The sequence below is a fragment of the Pogoniulus pusillus genome, chromosome 1 (genome assembly GCF_015220805.1).
Source record: "Pogoniulus pusillus isolate bPogPus1 chromosome 1, bPogPus1.pri, whole genome shotgun sequence".
Taxonomy (NCBI): domain Eukaryota; kingdom Metazoa; phylum Chordata; class Aves; order Piciformes; family Lybiidae; genus Pogoniulus; species Pogoniulus pusillus.
Window position 1 is genome coordinate 32,354,715 of NC_087264.1, and position 10,996 is coordinate 32,365,710.

The following is a 10,996-nucleotide window of genomic DNA, read 5'->3' on the forward strand; positions in this document are numbered from 1 at the left end:
TGTGTCTGAGACACTGACTTGGGTGGGTGTTTACTTATGTGGATCCACATCTGGAATATAACTTGCAGTTTCAGAGGCTGCTGCACAGAATTTCATCAGGGATCATCACTAAATTCTTACTTCACTTCTGTGAGTAAAATCTGCTGTTCTCTAGGTCCTCTGCTCAGCCTGATTTATAAGTGGGGTAAAGCTGTCTTGCAGCTTAGCTTTGTAAATTTTCTGACTTTAAGTCACTAAACTTGCCCATAAGCATCCTTGTGAAGATTTCCTAACCGAATTAGAGCCTGCAAATTAAACTTAACTAGTTCTGTATATAGTTTGGGGATGGAGATTTTTGGGAAAATAAAAAATAATTCTATTTTTATAATTCCTGCCTCGGTCAATTAATTCCCAACCAAATCAGCTGGCAAGTGGGATGGGGCTCTGAGCAACCTCATCTGGTCAAAGGTGTCCCTGCTTAATGCAGGAAGTTTGGACTAAATGGCCTTTGAAGGCCCCTTCCAACCTAAACACCAAGTTATAGTAACAAAGTTGTGAGGACTTCAGAGCGTCAGGATGATCAATATCACAAGATGTAAGAAAGAATCCAGTGTCATGAAGCTGTCCACCAACATTCCATGAAGAGCCACAACATTTTTCAAGTGATCGTAGTAAAAAAGTCACGAGGATTTCAGAGCTGTAGTTCTGCATTCAAGCATCTAAATAAAGATCTAAAGGTGATGTATATTTATAATTCCTGGGGATTTAATCTTGATTTCCTAAGAGGAAGTCACTGCTGTAGAGAAGAGCAGACTCCAGGGGGACCTTACAGCTGCCCTTCAGTAGCTGAAGGGATCCTGTGGGAGGGCTGAGGAGGGACTTTTCATCGGGGTGTCTAGAGACAGGACAAGGGGGAATATTTTGGAGCTGAGGCAGAGCAGGGTTGGACTGGAGCCGAGGAAGAAATTCTTGAGTAGGAGGGTGATGAGACTCTGGAAGGTCTTTAAGGCCAGGCTATATGTGGTTCTGGGCAACCTGATCTAGTTGAGAGGTGTCCCTGCCCATGGTGGGGAGGTTGGAGCATATGATCTCCCAGATCACTTCCAAGCTAAGCCACTCCACTATGCTTCCATGATTTTTGGAAGACAAGAGAAATGCTTTCTTTTTGTGAGAGACAGGAGACAAGCTGCTGTATGAAGCAGCGCTGATGTCCTAGTCATGCCCAAACATAGACTGAAATAAAGATGGGGGGAGGAAACACAAAGAGCAACAAAATAATTTCTCTGGCAATGAGACAATTAGCTTGGGAGAGTCAAAGCAGCACAATCAGCTGTGAGGAAAGGTGAGGAGAACAGGACTGCAGAGGATCACTTTTGAGTAGCTCAGCTGATTTTGATGTTCACCGTACAAGCACGGAGAGCTGTTAGGAATGGAAGCACAGAAAGGCTCAGGCAAAAGAAGGTGGATGGGTCTGAAGTGGAAACAAGCTTGAGATCTCTTTTCTAGTCAGTGCTCCACATCTCTGTTCGTAACAAAAGCACTACCTAGGTCATCACAGAATTAACATTTCAGAGCTGCTCAGGAGTGGTCCAAAAGGAGAGCAGCAGAGGAACTGTGGCTGAGGGCAGATCCCTGGGGCTGTGTGAGCTGGGCAGTTGTGTGACACCTGCCTGCAATACTGCTGGCTCTGGCTACCACTCTGAGGCTGCTACTTGCCAAGTTCACAAAAAAAAAACCAACCAAAATCTATCACAAATGTCTTAAGACAAAGGAGTGGAATTTCTGCAGAGCTCCTCGTTCTTATTCACAGCCATCACATCCTCATGAGCTGACATATCAGCTTCTGGCACGGCATAGTTAGTTTCCTGCACAACACTACTGACTTCCATGAATTTATTTAGGGCATAACCCAGAGTCACTTTTGCTTTAGACTTCATATGCTCAAAACTAGCTGGTCCCTCCTCCTTTTATTTCTGCAACTCACCTCCCACAGCTGCAGCATTTATTCTAAATCCTTGGCTGCTTTTTTTGCCTCTCTTTCTGCAGCCTAAAGAATTTGATCCTCTGGAGCACACCACTTTAAAACTGTGCTGCACACCCTAGATGAGGGAGATTTTCACACCTCTTTTCCAATGCAGGATTAGAAATTGAATTATTTCTGTTCTGATAGGGAAATACTGATCTCTTTTTGCTTGAGTCTGTTTCTATATTTTTTAGTCTCTGCATTGACCTTAACAGAGTCTCTGACATCATTACTAAGGCTGTGAGCAGGGAGTTGGATGGGAGCCAGACTATTACAGTCAAGGAGGTAAAAACGAGTAATGTATTTTGTGTATCAGGCCTCTTGATGTTATTTTTGCCATGCTCATATGGTTCTCAATCTCTGCTGTGCCCTTTGCTGTTACTTTTGTCATGCTCATATTGTTCTAGATCTCTACTGTGCCAGCTGCAGTCAGGACACCAGTCAAGAGTGTACTTGACAAAAAGTACATTTAGAAACAATAAAAAATAATGACTTGGAAGGTGCAGTAGGAGCAGCAATGGTTAATTTTTGTGATCCTCGTGGAGAAACCTGTTTTCAGAATGACTTGCTCTGAAACAAAATCACCAACCAAGAGTTTCTTATCATAGCTCTTTAAATTCTGGGAAGAAGATGTTCAAGATTAATGGAGTGGCCAAGCCATAATTTCAAACAGCAACATAATTTGAATAGAGATACTTAGGACTAGACAGAACAATGGAAGTCTGGTACTCTTTTCATGCTGACATCTCTCTAACCACTCTCCATCCTGTAGCATGTTCCTGATCCTGCTTGCAGGAGAACTTTTAATCTATTTTCTTCTAAACTCACTTTTTTTATGCATTGGTGGCTCTAAACCTTCAGCTGGTGCTTCAAGTCTGTCAGAGATGAGAGTTCAAACTGGTGTTTTCTTTCAATCAGTTTGGTTTGACATCTCTTAGCCTGTGTTCTGAATGTGTGGTTCAGCTGAATAGTGACCTACAGCATGAGACTCACAACTAGGACTTGGAATGTGGGTTCAAAGAATCACAGAACATTAGGGATTGGAAGGGACCTCCACATATCATTCCAGTCCCACCCCCCTGCCAAAGCAGGATCACTTAGGGCAGACCACACAGGAACCCATGCAGAATCACAGAATCATTGAGTCTGAAACAGACCTCTGAGACCATCAAGTCCAGCCTATGACCCAACACCATGACATCAGCTAAACCATGCTACCAAGTGCCACATCCGGGCTGGCTTGGAAAGTCTCCAGAGAAGGAGACTCCACAGCCTCCCTGGGCAGCCTGTTCATGGCTCTTTCATCCTTACAGTAAAGAAGTTTCTCCTCACGTTGAGGTGGAACTTCCTGTGTTCTAGTTTATATTCACAATTCCTTGTTTTCTTATGGGGTGCCACTGAAAATAGCCTCTCCCCTTCCTCTTGACACCCACCCCTCAGTTACTGGCCAAGGCAAAGTGTTTAAATTCTAGCAGGAGTGTAAGATGTCTTAAGACATACTTTTACCCCATGTCCTCATGCAACATGAGGCAGTACAAAAAATAAAGATGCCTTCTTTCACTTGCTAAAAAGCATCTTTCAAATGTGGAACAAAATTTCAGGCCTAATGGTTCTCATTACTGCTGCCAATACAGAGCTGCTGGTGAACCATAGGATTGCAAGATGTTAGGGGTTGGAAGTGACCTCTGGAGACATTCCAGTACAACTCCCCCTGCCAGAGCAGCACCATGAGATCTAGCTCAGGTCACTTAGTGTGCTAGCTTGAAGCAGGCTAGAATGTTTTGGTGAGAGAAAGTAGATAATTGGCTATGAAAGGAAAACATGGTTGTGTCTCTTCTCTCACAGTCCCTCTGAGAACTGTGGGAACAAGAAGTAAAGGTTAGATAACATTCTCCATTTTGCTCTCACTCTGCTTTTGGCTTCACACTGAGCAACATCTCCTTAACCTCACTGCCACTAACCTTCCTTCTTAACCTCTTGGCTGCACCTCTATTCTTTCTCAGGATTTGGGGTAAGGTTGAGAGGGGCAGGGGGAGGTGCAGGGGTGGTTGAGAGTCCCTCCTGGGGACTGAGGTTTCTGGGAGGGGAACTGTGTTTCTGTATTGTTTTTACCTTGTATATTTCTGTCTATAACTGTATATACTGTAAATAGCTGCTTGTATATTGTGCTGCTGTAAATAAATAGCTTCATTTATATTCCCAGAGTCCTTCTGAGTTAGCTGGGGCAATTTCTAAAGGATGGGGGGGAGGGTTACAGCCAAACCACCACATCTTTTATTTGGCTTCCCCAACGTGGGGCTAAACTCATTTGAGTGACTGTTAATTAACTCTGGGAATCAAAATGAAGCTAGTAAAGCAGCTATTGTACTTGTTTGGAGCATTACTCTGGTCTGGTTTCATTTTTTTTTGGTATTTAGTTGGATAAAAGCTCAAATTGTTGCTTGTTTTATTGATTTAGCTTATAAGAAGGCTAAAGCTAAAGTTTCAGATGTGTTCTGGTCTTGGGGTGATTTTATTCTTGGTTATGCTGGTTTTAATGTCACTGAAAATATTACCAGTAACATTACAGGAGCACATAATATCACAAGTAACCAAAACACAGCTCAACCATCTATCTGTCACTCAGTCATCCACAATGCACTGGAGAAAGGTAAAGCTCCAGAGCACATCCAGTACATCGACGACATCATTGTGTGGGGCCAAACTGCTGAGGAAGTCTTTGAGAAAGGTAACAAAATCATTGACATTCTGTTGCAAGCAGGTTTTGCCATTAAGAGAGACAAGGTCAAAGGACCTGCCAGAGAAATTCAGTTTCTGGGAGTGCGGTGGCAGGATGGTCGCCGTTACATTCCTCAGGATGTGATCAACAAAGTCTCCACCATGGCAGGTCCCACCAACAAGAAGGACACACTTTCTTTTCTTGGTGTGGTGGGATTTTGGAGACTACACATTCCTGGTTTCAGTCAGATTGTCAAACCTCTGCATGATGTGACTCGTAAGAGAAACAAATTCGAGTGAGGACTTGAACAACACTTAGGAACACATCCAGACAAGTCTGGAAAGGCTCCAGGGAGGAGCCTGCCACAACCTCTCTGGGCAGCCTGTGCCAGGGGTCTGGGACACTTACAGTAAAGATGTTCCTCCTCACATTGAAGTGGACCTTCCTGTGCTGCAGTTTGCATCCATCACCCAATGTCCTATCACAGGGTACAACTGAGAAGAGTTTGTCCCCTCCTTTCTGACCCCCAGCCCTCAGATATTTATAAGCATTAATTAGATCCCTTCTAAGTCTTCTCTTCACTAGACCAAAAAGCCCCAGCCTCTCCTCATCAGGCAGTGCTCCAGCCCCTTCAGCATCCTTGTAGCCCTCCCTTGGACTCTTTCCAGTTGATCCCTGTCTCTCTTGAACTGAGGATCCCAGAACTGAATGCAGTATTCCAGGTGAGGTTTCACCAGGGCAGAGTAGAGGAGGAGGAGAACCTCCCTCAATCTGCTGACCACACTCGTTTCAATATCGCCCAGCATGCCATTGGCCTTCTTGGCCAGCAGAGCACATTGTTGTCCCGTGCAGAACTTGCTGTCCACCAGGGCTTCTCCACAGGTCTGCTCTCCAGCAGATCACCTCCCAGGCTGTGCTGGTGCAGTTCCTTCCCTGGTGCGGGACAATGGTTAGCATATTACCCACCCAGCGAGCGGAGGAGCTGTCCTAGCTGGGCTGACTAAGAGCAGGCATTCTGCAGAATGTTTGCTCTAGGAGTTAGTCACCCTTCCAGAGTCACAGAGCTGGCTCCCACTCGCGCAGAGGTAGCTGGCTGTGGGGCTGACTATTTTTAGTATGAATACATAAAGATGACTAACAATGCCTCACTCCTTGGAGTGAACACAGAGCCTTTGTCAGAGATGCACGCTCAATGGAATGCAAGAAGGATCAGAAGTGACTTTATCTGTGTCTAACAAATTACCACAAGGAGGAAATGATTGAGCACACAAGGGCAGCACTTAGGTATGAAGAAATAATCAGTTCTGTGAGCAGAGGGGGAAAAATGTGTCTCTCTCGAAATGACCATTAAGGAAAAGAGAGTAATGAAAGCAGCCACAGAGGTCATCCTCTGTTACAAATGGTCTCAGTAGCTGTTGCAGTGATGGCGAAAAACAAGTCCAGTGGAAGTGGTGTGCATCTAGTTGAGGATGCCCCTGCTGACTGGAGAGGGGGCTGGACTAGATCACAGAATCACTGAATCATTCTGGTCAGAAAAGCCCCACAGGATCACCAAGTCCAACCAATATCCCTACTCTGCAAGGTGCTCCCTAAACCGTATCCCCACGCACCACAGCCAAATGACTTCTAAACACATTCAGGGTTGGTGACTCCACTACCTCCTTGGGCAGCTCATTCCAATGCCTGGCTCCTGGAGGTCCCTTCCAACCCAGGGTATTCTATGATTCTGTGTTTATCTGATCCTATGATTCTATGATTCTCTGATAAATGAAGTTGAACAAACCTCAGCAGGCAGGATGAGATCTTGCAAGAAAGGATGAGCACAGGCTAAGAGAGTCGGGGTTGTTCATTCCGGAGAAGCAAAGGCTCCAAAGAGATATTAGTTTGCCCTTCCAGTGTCTGAAGTGGGCTACAAGAAAGCTGGGGAAGGACTTCTAAGGGTGTCAGGTAGTGATAGAACTGGGAGGAATGGATCTAAGCTAGAGGAGGGCAGATGTAAATTAGACCTTAGGAAGAAGTTCTTCCCCATGAGGGTGGAGAGAAGCTGGCACAGTTGCCCAGGGTGGTGGTGGAAGCCTCATCCCTGGGAGTTGTGAAGGTCAGGCTGGATGTGGCTTTGGGCAAGCTGACCTAGTGTGAGGTGTCCCTGCCTATGGCAGGGAAGTTGGAACTGGATGATCCTTGAGGTCTCTTCCAACCCTGACAATTCTGTGATTCTATGAAGAGTGTGATTTGTGTTAAGCACACCAAAGGTGTAAAACATGTCAGGCAGTAGGATGAGATGCTGAAGGAGACAGGAAATACAACTCTTTGCCCTACTCTATTTTTATGACATAGAAGAGATATTACTGTGACAACAGTTGGTGGATATGTAAGACTAAAAGAAAAAAAAAGCAGAAAAATAATATAAATAGTGAGGAAGGTCCTAACTTACTCCTCTTCCACACATACACACAACACATATTTAGAACAGCCAAAAGGGGAACTGAAGTGCAGCTCCTAGTGTGCAAAGAATCAAGAATCACGGAGCCTTAGAGGTTGGAAGGGACTTGCAGAGATCATCAAGTCCAATCTCCCTGCCAAGGCAGGATAACCCAAGGTAGCCTTCACAGGAATATAACCAGGTGGGTTTTGAATGTCTCCAGATGTGGTTCCAAGCTGTGCCAGGGGAGGTTCAGGCTGGACACTGGGAAATATTTCTTTCCAGAGAGGGTTCTCAAACACTGGAATGATCTGCCCAGGGCAGTGCTGGAGTCACCATCCCTGGGGGTGTGCAGGCAGCCTGTGGAGCTGGTGCTTAGGGACATGGCTTAGTGTTGTCCCTTCAGTGTTGGGTTGAGGGTTAGACTGGATAAGCTTGGAGGTCTCTTCCAACTGAATGCTTTCTGTAATTCTGTGAAACATTTCCATTGGGAATATGAAGGGAAAAGACATAGCTCACAGATGCTTCACCTTTGCAGCTGGATGTCTTCCAGCTACAGCACACAAAGTGGGGCTTTGGAGACCAGACCTGTCATCTTCCCACCTAGGAGAAAGGACCAAACACAATGCAGAGTGAAAATACAGCTCAGGCACTGGGTTACTGCCTGGCGATATTCTCTGCTATGCTATGACAGAAAACATTTCAGCATATTATTTTCCTGTAGTGCTCAGCCATGGGGCTAATTTTGAGTGAAGCCACACACATATCTGACACACCCAAAGCCATTCTTCATGATGAAGGACATCCCATGTTTTAGACCCAAATTTGCATCAGTCACATAAGGACACAGTGTTCTCATTTCAATTATAGTAAGTTACTTGCATGAGAAACACTGAATCATAATTCTCAGGTTAAAAGCCTTCCTGTTTCATTTTAACCCTCCTCCACTCTTTGCTTGCATGTTCGTTTCAGGATTTGGGTGGTGGCATCAAGGCTTGATTACAAAGCCTCCCTAAGCCTTATAGAATACTGGGAGTAGCTCTACTCTTTACAGGAATTAAATCACTAAATAAGATGTCTTTCTGGCAAACTTCTGTAGAAACCTTGCCTGAGAAAATGCATTTTTGGCCCTTTGGGCACAGAATCCTAGAAAGGCTCAGGATGGAAAGGACCTCAGAAAAGTAAACTGTTGATTCTTTGCTGCTTCTTTCTTTTTCTAAAGAGGTACTTGTGAGAGCAGCTTTCTAAGCAGCATTTGATCAGGAACTCATTCATTGCAGAGACTTTATTTCTTGGGGCAGTATCTATATCCTCTTTTGGAAGGGCTGAGATACAAAATGTATCATCATAGCTGATGGTATCAAACTCTGTGTATGTGTGTGTATGACTGACACCCTGGCAGGCTGTGATGCCATCCAATGACAGCTGGGCAGGCTGCAGAGCTGGGCAGAGGGGAACCTCATGAAGGTCAGAAGTACAAGTGCAGAGTCCTACTTCTGGGCAGCAGTAACAGCAGGAAGGACAGTCTAGGGGTGATCCTGCTGGAGAGCAGCTCCACGGAGAAAGGCCTGGGAGTGCTGGTGGACAGCAAGTTCTCCATGGACAGCAATGTGCCCTTGTGGCCAAGAAGGCCAACAGCATCCTGGGAGGCATCCAGAAAAGTGTGGCCAGCAGGGCTAGGTTCTTCTTCCCCTCTGCTCTGCACTGCTGATACCACATCTGCAATACTGTGTCCAGTTCTGGGTTCCCCAGTTCAAGGGAGATAGGGACCTGGCAGAGAGAGTCCAACAGAGACCTACCGGGATGGTTAGGGGACTTGAACATCTCTGCTGTGAAGAGAAACTGAGAGCACTGGGCCTGTTTAGTCTGGAGAAGAGAAGGCTTAGAGGGGATCTCATCAAGGTCTGTCAATACCTGAGAGGTGGGTGTCAAGATGGAGGTGCCATGCTCTGTTTAGTGGTGCCCAGTGACAGGACAAGGAACAACAGGGACAAGCTAGAACACAAGAGATTCCACCTCAGCATGCACTTCTGTATGGTGAGGGTGCCAGAGCCCTGGAGCAGGCTGCCCAGAGAGGCTGTGGAGTCTCCTTCTCTGGAGACTTTCCAAACCCATCTGGATGTGCTCCTGTTCTGGCAGGGGGCTGGACTGGATGCTGTCTGGAGATCCCTTCCAACCCCTACCACTGTGTGATTCTGTGATAACCAAACTTTAGCTGTCTGCTACTGCAGTGCAGCAATCTCTGGGGTGAAATACAGCAGCTATTTGGGTAGCAAAAATATTCACTATTGAACAACAAAATAATTGCTCTTTTCTCATTTCTGCCTTAATCCTGTGTTAGTTATTTAGTCAACTGCATCCTGAGGAGCATCTCCCAGCATTCTCTCCCAGTGAAAGCAGCCAGCCTCACCTTGCTGTCAGTGACATTTTTTTGCCAAACTTAAATCAGCTTTTCATGTGTGCCTGAGTGTCCAACTCGTGAAGAGACCACTGCAAACTTGAGCAGTTGTGGTTCCCTAAGAAAGGGCTGACCCAGAGGGTACAGGGGAAAAGAGGCTCTTTTCCCAAGCTGGGCACACCCTAAACACACACAGATGCAATTTTTGGTCCTGCTGCATGCTTCATTTTGTATCAAACAACTTTGTGGTGTTGTTTGTGATGTTGAAGCTATGCCAGATGCAAGGTGGGTGATCCAGCTGGCAAATTCAGACACCATCATCTCACCAGATACTTCGTGGCTCAGGGAGGCACAGTTGCTGCCTGCTAACCACCCTTTAACCTCATAAAAAAAATAGAGAAGTCTATATAGCAGGGCTAAAGACATGAACTGGAAAAGCAGAACCAAGTTTAATTCTCTTCCTCTTACCTTCTTTAACACTAACTGAAGTGCTGGAATAAATGACACAGACAAATGCTGATCAGAATAAAATGGAGCGTACAAAGCAGGGCCAAAGGTGTGAACTGGAAAAGCTGGACCAAGTTTGATTCTCTTGCTTTATCCTTCCTAAACACCAAATAAAGTGCTGTAGAAAAGGACAAAAGCAAATTCTGATCAGCATAAAATTAAGTGTATAAGGCAGAGCCAAAGACGTGAACTAAAAAAGCAGAACCAAGTTTGATTCTCTTGCTCTTACCTTCTTTAACACTAAATAAAGTGCTGGAATAAAGGATAACAACAAATCCTGCCCTACTGCCCCCAGGGGATGGCCTGAGTTAGCTCAGCTGTCCCCAGTATCTGTGTGGGACTTTTCCCCTCAGGCTATTTGAGGGTTCAAGATGCTGTGTTGTGTTTGTGTTTAAGGGTGTTCAAGGCCAGGTTGGATGAGGCCTTGGACCTACCAAGTCTAGTGGAAAGGTGTCCTTGGCCATGGTGGGGAGGTTGGAGTAGATAATCTCTGAGGTCCCCTTCCAACCCGAACCATTCTGTGATTTGATGTAGATGAAACTAATTTGCTCTCTTTTCTCTCAGTTAACAGTGCAGAGCTGTGTGGAAATGAAGGATGCTGTGAAGTCAAAGATGCTGTGAAGTCATCAGCTGAGATGTAAGCACATTTCTTCCTTAGGCACGTATGCTTGCCAGCAGTACATAGAACACAGCTCTGAGTCCCAGGCAATGACAAAGCACATGGCTAAACTGAACTTTGCATTTGTTTACTTTAGCTCTGGCCAGCGTTTTCTCTACCTCCTCAAAGTCTTTCCACTCCTGTAGCTTTGGGTGGTTTTCAGACAGCACAAAGGATCTTAAGGGCAGAAGAGGATTCTCAGCCATACTCCAGCAGATCCTTTACTCCTTGTTGTTGTTGTTGTTTCCCCCAACATTTAAATGCCATGGAATTTCTAGACCTTCCTCCAT